Raw genomic sequence first — 10,000 nt, forward strand, 5'->3', positions numbered from 1 at the left:
TGACGCTGCTTTGCAGCTGACCATGTGCCCTGATTTGTGACGCCCGTTTGGAGGCTGATATCTCAGGAAGGCCGAGGCCGATTTCCTCCGGGTATGGCTCGTTGCGTGCGGCAGGAGGAGGCGCAGCGTACGGTACCGAGCACTGGGAGGTGCGGTGCTGCCCGCCGGAGTGACAGCGAAAGGCTGCGCACCGCTTTCCGCCTGGTAACTCGGCGTCCGTGAGACCGACCGACTCCGCTTTATCGCCGGAGCTAGAGTGGGGCAAGGGGCACGGTTGAGTACCGGAAGGATGACGTTCGCACACGGGGAAGTCGAGTGCCGGGCCGCTGAAAGCGAGCAGGGTGCCACCGACTCTTCGGGCCCACTCGGAGGCTGATATCTCAGGAAGGCCGAGGCCGATTTCCTCCGGGTATGGCTCGTTGCGTGCGGCAGGAGGAGGCGCAGCGTACGGTACAGAGCACTGGGAGGTGCGATGCTGCCCGCCGGAGTGACAGCGAAAGGCTGCGCACCGCTTTCCGCCTGCTAACTCGGCGTCCGTGAGACCGACCGACTTCGCTTTACCGCCGGAGCTAGAGTGGGGCAAGGGGCACGGTTGGGTACCGGAACGATCACGTTCGCACACCGGGAAGTCGAGTGCCGGGTCTCGAAACGGAGCCGGGTCAGCCCAATTTAAAACGGAGAATAGAGTGCTGCCCTCTGCGGGTGAAAACCTGGAAGTACGTTGGTTAATGATTTCCAGTTCACCCCGCTTGGTCAGGCCCACTCGGAGGCGGATAACTCCGGAACGCCGAGGCCGATTTCCTCCGGGTATGGCTCGTTGCGTGCGGCAGGAGGCGGCGCAGCGTACGGTACCGAGCACTCGGAGATGCGGTGCTGCCCGCCGGAGTGACAGCGAAAGGCTGCGCACCGCTTTCCGCCTGGTAACTCGGCGTCCGTGAGACCGACCGACTCCGCTTTAGCACCGGAGCTAGAGTGGGGCAAGGGGCACCGAAGGGTACCGGAACGATCACGTTCGCATACCGGGAAGTCGAGTGCCGGGCCGCTGAAAGCGAGCAGGGTGCCACCGCTCGGGGCCCCGGTTTGTCCGTCCCACCCGGAGGCCCATATCTCCGGAAGGCACAGGCCGATTTCCTCCGGGTATGGCTCGTTGCGTGCGGCCGGACCAGGCGCAGCGGACGGTACCGAGCACTCGGAGGTCCGGCGCTGCCCGCCGGAGGTACAGCGAAAGGCTGCAAACCACTTTCCGCCGCCTCCCTCCGCGGGCGTGAGACCGACGGTCGTCGGGTTTGGTTCCGCGGCTAGAGCAGGACGAGGGGCAGCGATCGGTACTGGAAGGAACCCGGTCGCACACCGGGAAGTCGACTAGCGGGCCGCCGAAAGCGAGCTCGGGGCCCCGGTTTGTCCGTCCCACCCGGAGGCCCATATCTCCGGAAGGCACAGGCCGATTTCCACCGGGTATGGCTCGTTGTGTGCGGCCGGACCAGGCGCAGCGGACGGTACCGAGCACTCGGAGGTCGGGCGCTGCCCGCCGGAGGTACAGCGAAAGGCTGCAAACCACTTTCCGCCGCCTCCCTCCGCGGGCGTGAGACCGACGGTCGTCGGGTTTAGTTCCGCGGCTAGAGCAGGACGAGGGGCAGCGAACGGTACCGGAACGAACCCGGTCGCACACCGGGAAGTCGAGTGCCGGGTCTCGAAACGGAGCCGGGTCGGCCCAGTTTAAAACGGAGAAGAGAGTGCTGCCCTCTGCGGGTGAAAACATGGAAGTACGTTGGTTAATGATTTCCAGTTCACCCCGCTTGGTCAGGCCCACTCGGAGGCGGATAACTCCGGAACGCCGAGGCCGATTTCCTGCGGGTATGGCTCGTTGCGTGCGGCAGGAGGCGGCGCAGCGTTCGGTACCGAGCACTCGGAGGTGCGGTGCTGCCCGCCGGAGTGACAGCGAAAGGCTGCGCACCGCTTTCCGCCTGCTAACTCGGCGTCCGTGAGACCGACCGACTCCGCTTTAGCACCGGAGCTAGAGTGGGGCAAGGGGCACCGAAGGGTACCGGAACGATGACGTTCGCACACCGGGAAGTCGAGTGCCGGGCCGCCGAAAGCGAGCAGGGTGCCACCGCTCGGGGCCCCGGTTTGTCCGTCCCACCCGGAGGCCCATATCTCCGGAAGACACAGGCCGATTTCCACCGGGTATGGCTCGTTGTGTGCGGCCGGACCAGGCGCAGCGGACGGTACCGAGCACTCGGAGGTCGGGCGCTGCCCGCCGGAGGTACAGCGAAAGGCTGCAAACCACTTTCCGCCGCCTCCCTCCGCGGGCGTGAGACCGACGGTCGTCGGGTTTGTTTCCGCGGCTAGAGCAGGACGAGGGGCAGCGAACGGTACCGGAAGGAACCCGGTCGCACACCGGGAAGTCGACTAGCGGGCCGCCGAAAGCGAGCACGGGGCCCCGGTTTGTCCGTCCCACCCGGAGGCCCATATCTCTGGAAGGCACAGGCCGATTTCCACCGGGTATGGCTCGTTGTGTGCGGCCGGACCAGGCGCAGCGGACGGTACCGAGCACTCGGAGGTCGGGCGCTGCCCGCCGGAGGTACAGCGAAAGGCTGCAAACCACTTTCCGCCACCTCCCTCCGCGGGCGTGAGACCGACGGTCGTCGGGTTTGTTTCCGCGGCTAGAGCAGGACGAGGGGCAGCGAACGGTACCGGAACGAACCCGGTCGCACACCGGGAAGTCGACCAGCGGGCCGCCGAAAGCGTGCTCGGGTCCCCGGTTTGTCTGTCCCACCCGGAGGCTGATATCTGAGGAAGTCCGAGGCCGATTTCCTCCGGCTAACTCGGCGGGCAATGTGTCCCCCCCACCATCTTCGGCTGATTACCGTGGCTGGACCGGATCAAGGAGCAACGGAACCGTGCCAGAACGACGTCGGTCGGACGGCGTGAACTGATAGTGCCGAGGCCGGAAACCGAGCCGGAAATGTGCACCGATTTATTGGTCCCACTCGCAGGCCCATATCTCCGGAAGGCCGAGGCCGATTTCCTCCGGGTATGGTTCGCTGCGTGCAGCCGGAAGGGGAGCAGCGGACGGCACTGAGCAGCCGGAGGTGCGGCGCTGCCCGCCGGAGCTGCAAGCGAAAGGCTGCGCACCGCTTTCCGCTGGTTAACTCGGCAGGCCGTCAGGCCGACCGACTCCGCTTCAGCACGGGAGCTAGAGTCGGGCAAGGGGCACCGAAGGGTACCGGAAGGATCACGTTCGGACACCGGGAAGTCGAGTGCCGGGCCGCCGAAAGCGAGCTCGGGGCCCCGGTTTGTCCGTCCCACCCGGAGGCCCATATCTCGAGAAGGCACAGGCCGATTTCCTCCGGGTTTGGCTCGCTGCGTGCGGCCGGACGAGGTGCAGCGAACGGTACCGAGCACTCGGAGGTGCGGCGCTGCCCGCCGGAGGTACAGCGAAAGGCTGCAAACCGCTTTCCGCCTCCTCTCCCCTCGGGCGTGAGACCGACGGTCGTCTGGTTTGCTTCCGCGGCAAGAGCAGGACGAGGGGCACCGAGCGGTACCAGAACGAACCCGGTCGCACACCGGGATGTCGAGTGCCCGGCCCAAACCCGCTACCCCCCCCCCCACCCGAAAGCGAGCCACGGTTTGTGGATTAAAAGTGAAGCGGCAAAGATTTGTAAAACAGCGTGAAATGATGAACCAGAAGCCCAAAGTAATGGTGGGAATAAAAGTTCCGAAATGTGAAATGGTGAACCAGAAGTTGTGTGAACTGTTTAACCCAAAGTGGCAAAAATGGATTAAAAGGGGTGAAATGATCGACCGCAAAGCAGGGCAAGCATTAAACAAAAGCAGCAGCATTTTTTAAAAAGGGACAAATGGTTTACCAGAATCCCAAAAGAATGCTCAGAGACTTAAGTGCCAAAGGGGCAAATGGTTAACCAGAAGCTGGGTGAACTGCTTAACCCAAAGTGGGAAAAAGGATAAAAAAGGGGTGAACTGATCAACCAGAAGTCGACAACAATGTGCGGCGATTAAGTCTGAAAGAGGGAAAGGTTGACCGGAAAGCAGGGAAATGATTAAACAAAAGCAGAAAAATTCAGTAAAAAGGGGCAAGTGGTGAACCAGAAGTTGGGTGAACTGCTTAACCAAAAGTGGGAAAGAGGATTAAAAGGGGAGAAATGTTGAACCAGATGTCGAAAACAATGCGCGGCGATGAAGTCTGAAAGAGGAAAAGGTTGACCGCAAAGCAGGGAAAGGATTAAACAGAAGCAGCAATATCTTTTAAAAAGGGACAAATGGTGAACCAGAATCCCAAAAGAATGCTCAGAGACTTAAGTCCCAAAGGGGCAAATGGTTAACCAGAAGCTGGGTGAACTGTTTAACCAAAAGTGGGAAAAAGGATTAAAATGTTGTGAAATGATTAACCAGAAGGCGAAAGCAAAGTGCGGCGGCGAAGTCCTAAAGGGGAAAAGGTTGACCATAAAGCAGGGAAATGATTAAACAAAAGCAGAAAAATTCAGTAAGAAGGGGCAAATGGTTAACCAGAAGTTGGGTGAACTGCTTAACCAAAAGTGGGAAAGAGGATTAAAAGGGGAGAAATGTTGAACCAGATGTCGAAAACAATGCGCGGCGATGAAGTCTGAAAGAGGAATAGGTCGACCGCAAAGCAGGGAAATGATTAAACAAAAGCAGAAAAATTCAGTAAAAAGGGGCAAATGGTGAACCAGAAGCTGGGTGAACTGCTTAACCAAAAGTGGGAAAAAGGATTAAAAGGGGAGAAATGTTGAACCAGATGTCGAAAACAAGGTGCGGCGATGAAGTCTGAAAGAGGAATAGGTCGACCGCAAAGCAGGGAAAGGTTTAATCAAAAGCAGCAATATCTTTTAAAAAGGGACAAATGGTGAACCAGAATCACAAAAGAATGCTCAGAGACTTAAGTCCCAAAGGGGAAATGGTTAACCAGTAGCTGGGTGAACTGTCCAACCCAAAGTGGGAAAAAGGATTAAAAGGGGTGAAATGATTAACCAGAAGGCGAAAGCAAAGTGCGGCGGCGAAGTCGTAAGGGGAAAAGGTTGACCAGAAAGCAGGGAAAGCATTAAACAAAAGCGGCAACATTTTTAAAAAAGTGGCAAATGGTTAACCAGAATCCCAAAAGAATGCTCAGAGACTTAAGTCCCAAAGGGGAAATGGTTAACCAGAAGCTGGGTGAACTGGTGAACCAAAAGTGGGAAAAAGGATTAAAAGGGGAGAAATGTTTAACCAGAAGGCAAAAGCAAAGTGCGGCGGCGAAGTCCAAAAGGGGAAAAGGTTGACAAGAAAGCAGGGAAATGATTAAACCAAAGCGGAAAAATTCAGTATAATGGGGCAAATGGTTAACCAGAAGCTGGGTGAAATGGTTAACCGAAAGTGGCAAAAAAAGATTTAAAGGGGAAAAATGATTAACCAGAAGTCGACAACAATGCGCGGCGATGAAGTCTGAAAGGGGAAAAGGTTGACCACATAGCAGGGAAACGATTAAACAAAAGCGGCAACATTTTTAAAAAAGTGGCAAATGATTAACCAGAATCCCAAAAGAATGCTCAGAGACTAAGTCCCAAAGGGGAAATGGTTAACCAGAAGCTGGGGGAAATGGTTAACCAAAAGTTGCAAAAATGATTAAAAGGGGTGAAATGATTAACCAGGAGGCTAAAGCAATGTGCCGCGGTGAAGTCTGAAAGAGGGAAAGGTTGACCAGAAAGCATTAAACAAAAGCGGCAACATTTTTTAAAAATTGGCAAATGATTAACCAGAATCCCAAAAGAATGCTCAGAGACTAAGTCCCATAGGGGAAATGGTTAACCAGAAGCTGGGGGAAATGGTTAACCAAAAGTTGCAAAAATGATTAAAAGGGGTGAAATGATTAACCAGAATTCGAAAATAATGTGCGGCGATGAAGTCCTAAAGGGGAAAAGTTTGACCACAAAGCAGGGAAAGCATTAAACAAAAGCGGCAACATTTTTTAAAAATTGGCAAATGATTAACCAGAATCCCAAAAGAATGCTCAGAGACTAAGTCCCAAAGGGGAAATGGTTAACCAGAAGCTGGGGGAAATGGTTAACCAAAAGTTGCAAAAATGATTAAAAGGGGTGAAATGATTAACCAGGAGGCTAAAGCAATGTGCCGCGGTGAAGTCTGAAAGAGGGAAAGGTTGACCAGAAAGCATTAAACAAAAGCGGCAACATTTTTTAAAAATTGGCAAATGATTAACCAGAATCCCAAAAGAATGCTCAGAGACTAAGTCCCAAAGGGGAAATGGTTAACCAGAAGCTGGGGGAAATGGTTAACCAAAAGTTGCAAAAATGATTAAAAGGGGTGAAATGATTAACCAGGAGGCTAAAGCAATGTGCCGCGGTGAAGTCTGAAAGAGGGAAAGGTTGACCAGAAAGCATTAAACAAAAGCGGCAACATTTTTAAAAAAGTGGCAAATGATTAACCAGAATCCCAAAAGAATGCTCAGAGACTGAGTCCCAAAGGGGAAATGGTTAACCAGAAGCTGGGGGAAATGGTTAACCAAAAGTTGCAAAAATGATTAAAAGGGGTGAAATGATTAACCAGGAGGCTAAAGCAATGTGCCGCGGTGAAGTCTGAAAGAGGGAAAGGTTGACCAGAAAGCATTAAACAAAAGCGGCAACATTTTTTAAAAAGTGGCAAATGATTAACCAGAATCCCAAAAGAATGCTCAGAGACTAAGTCCCAAAGGGGAAATGGTTAACCAGAAGCTGGGGGAAATGGTTAACCAAAAGTTGCAAAAATGATTAAAAGGGGTGAAATGATTAACCAGGAGGCTAAAGCAATGTGCCGCGGTGAAGTCTGAAAGAGGGAAAGGTTGACCAGAAAGCATTAAACAAAAGCGGCAACATTTTTTAAAAATTGGCAAATGATTAACCAGAATTCCAAAAGAATGCTCAGAGACTAAGTCCCAAAGGGGAAATGGTTAACCAGAAGCTGGGGGAAATGGTTAACCAAAAGTTGCAAAAATGATTAAAAGGGGTGAAATGATTAACCAGGAGGCTGAAGCAATGTGCCGCGGGGAAGTCTGAAAGAGGCAAAGGTTGACCAGAAAGCATTAAACAAAAGTGGCAACATTTTTTAAAAATTGGCAAATGATTAACCAGAATCCCAAAAGAATGCTCAGAGACTAAGTCCCAAAGGGGAAATGGTTAACCAGAAGCTGGGGGAAATGGTTAACCAAAAGTTGCAAAAATGATTAAAAGGGGTGAAATGATTAACCAGGAGGCTAAAGCAATGTGCCGCGGTGAAGTCTGAAAGAGGGAAAGGTTGACCAGAAAGCATTAAACAAAAGTGGCAACATTTTTAAAAAATTGGCAAATGATTAACCAGAATCCCAAAAGAATGCTCAGAGACTAAGTCCCAAAGGGGAAATGGTTAACCAGAAGCTGGGGGAAATGGTTAACCAAAAGTTGCAAAAATGATTAAAAGGGGTGAAATGATTAACCAGGAGGCTGAAGCAATGTGCCGCGGTGAAGTCTGAAAGAGGGAAAGGTTGACCAGAAAGCATTAAACAAAAGTGGCAACATTTTTTAAAAATTGGCAAATGATTAACCAGAATCCCAAAAGAATGCTCAGAGACTAAGTCCCAAAGGGGAAATGGTTAACCAGAAGCTGGGGGAAATGGTTAACCAAAAGTTGCAAAAATGATTAAAAGGGGTGAAATGATTAACCAGGAGGCTAAAGCAATGTGCCGCGGTGAAGTCTGAAAGAGGGAAAGGTTGACCAGAAAGCATTAAACAAAAGTGGCAACATTTTTAAAAAATTGGCAAATGATTAACCAGAATCCCAAAAGAATGCTCAGAGACTAAGTCCCAAAGGGGAAATGGTTAACCAGAAGCTGGGGGAAATGGTTAACCAAAAGTTGCAAAAATGATTAAAAGGGGTGAAATGATTAACCAGGAGGCTGGAGCAATGTGCCGCGGTGAAGTCTGAAAGAGGGAAAGGTTGACCAGAAAGCATTAAACAAAAGTGGCAACATTTTTTAAAAATTGGCAAATGATTAACCAGAATCCCAAAAGAATGCTCAGAGACTAAGTCCCAAAGGGGAAATGGTTAACCAGAAGCTGGGGGAAATGGTTAACCAAAAGTTGCAAAAATGATTAAAAGGGGTGAAATGATTAACCAGGAGGCTGAAGCAATGTGCCGCGGTGAAGTCTGAAAGAGGGAAAGGTTGACCAGAAAGCATTAAACAAAAGTGGCAACATTTTTAAAAAATTGGCAAATGATTAACCAGAATCCCAAAAGAATGCTCAGAGACCAAGTCCCAAAGGGGAAATGGTTAACCAGAAGCTGGGGGAAATGGTTAACCAAAAGTTGCAAAAATGATTAAAAGGGGTGAAATGATTAACCAGGAGGCTAAAGCAATGTGCCGCGGTGAAGTCTGAAAGAGGGAAAGGTTGACCAGAAAGCATTAAACAAAAGCGGCAACATTTTTTAAAAATTGGCAAATGATTAACCAGAATCCCAAAAGAATGCTCAGAGACTAAGTCCCAAAGGGGAAATGGTTAACCAGAAGCTGGGTGAAATGGTTAACCAAAAGTTGCAAAAATGATTAAAAGGGGTGAAATGATCAACCAGAAGTCGAAAATAATGTGCGGCGATGAAGTCCTAAGGGGCAAAAGTCACCCAGAAGGCAGGGAAATGATCAAACGAAAGCAGCCAAAAAATTATTAAAAGAGGGGAACTGATGAACCAAAAGATGAGAAACGGCCCGCAGAGACTAAGTCCAAAACGGGAACTGGTGAACCGGAAATGATTAACCAAAAACTAAGTCCGAAGAGGGAACTGGTAAACCAGAACTGAGTAACCCGATTTTTAAAATTAATTATAAATGGGGAAACGATTGAGCAAAAGGCGGAAATTAAGTCACAGGGACCATGTCCGAAAGGGCAAGAGGTTACCCCGTAGGGGGCATTCGTCAACTCAATCTGAAAAATTTGGAGGCAAATCTGACCAAAATGCGGAAATCGGACCACACCGCGAGGGGCGCCATTCGACGGGGCAGGGTTAGACGCGTCGAACGGTACCTGAAGGTCCCGGCTGCGACACGTGAGTCCGGAGATATGGCCAGTCAAAGTCTGATGGGAGGTACCGAAGCCGAAAAATCGAAACGCGTTTGCGGCGATTCGGTGTCAGAGAGTCGGTCACGAATTCAAATTCGTCCCGCTGATTCGCCAATTGCCAGCCGGTTCCGGGGGGATTGGCGGGGTACCTGCAGGATAGTAAGAGGTGGCATGTCGAGACTTAGCCTGTTTACCAGACTTGTGTCTAGCGCCTCCAGGTCTGCAGAGACCGACCCGGGCTGCCGCCCAACCGACTTTTAAGCCTTTTGGGAGTGGGAATTTTTCCCATTTTTCCCCATTTTTCGGGTTTTTTGGTCGGGCTTGAAAACGGCGGCCCCGAGGCCTCCCGGGGCTGGCGGGCTTCGGCTCCCTTGCGAGAGGGTCCGAATTCCACCCGTTTAAGCCCAGAAAGGAGTTCGGAAGTCAGTCGGTCGAGGGAACCCCTTCGGAAGTCCGACGGGGATGGATTCGGCCGGCGTTTCGGATCTCCGGTCAGAGGATTCCCCCCCTGGGCGGGGGGGTGCGAGTAGCTGCCGGCAAACGGTCCCTTGCACTTGTGGCACAAAAAGTCCGAGCACAGGTTAATGAGTTGGCCGCGGAAGCCCCTATGCCGAAATGAGAAAGCCCCCGTTGCGGGGATTTAGTGACGCATCTGCGGCCGGAGGTGGGAGGCCGTCCTGCCGAATTGACACTTGTCATTCGGGCACCTAGGGATTGGTCGGGTACCCGGAGATTTTCGAGAACACGATTTTCAGAGCTTTCTCTGACAGCCCAGGTGCACTTTAAGAGTGCCTGAAAAAGTGACACTTGGCAAAAGGCTCTCAATTTCAAAGCGGAGACCTTTACAAGAGCACTCGGAAGTCACCTGTCAGCATTTAAAGCTACATCAGGCGGCAATTTTC

Source organism: Heptranchias perlo, unplaced genomic scaffold (genome assembly GCF_035084215.1).
Source record: "Heptranchias perlo isolate sHepPer1 unplaced genomic scaffold, sHepPer1.hap1 HAP1_SCAFFOLD_255, whole genome shotgun sequence".
Lineage (NCBI taxonomy): Eukaryota > Metazoa > Chordata > Chondrichthyes > Hexanchiformes > Hexanchidae > Heptranchias > Heptranchias perlo.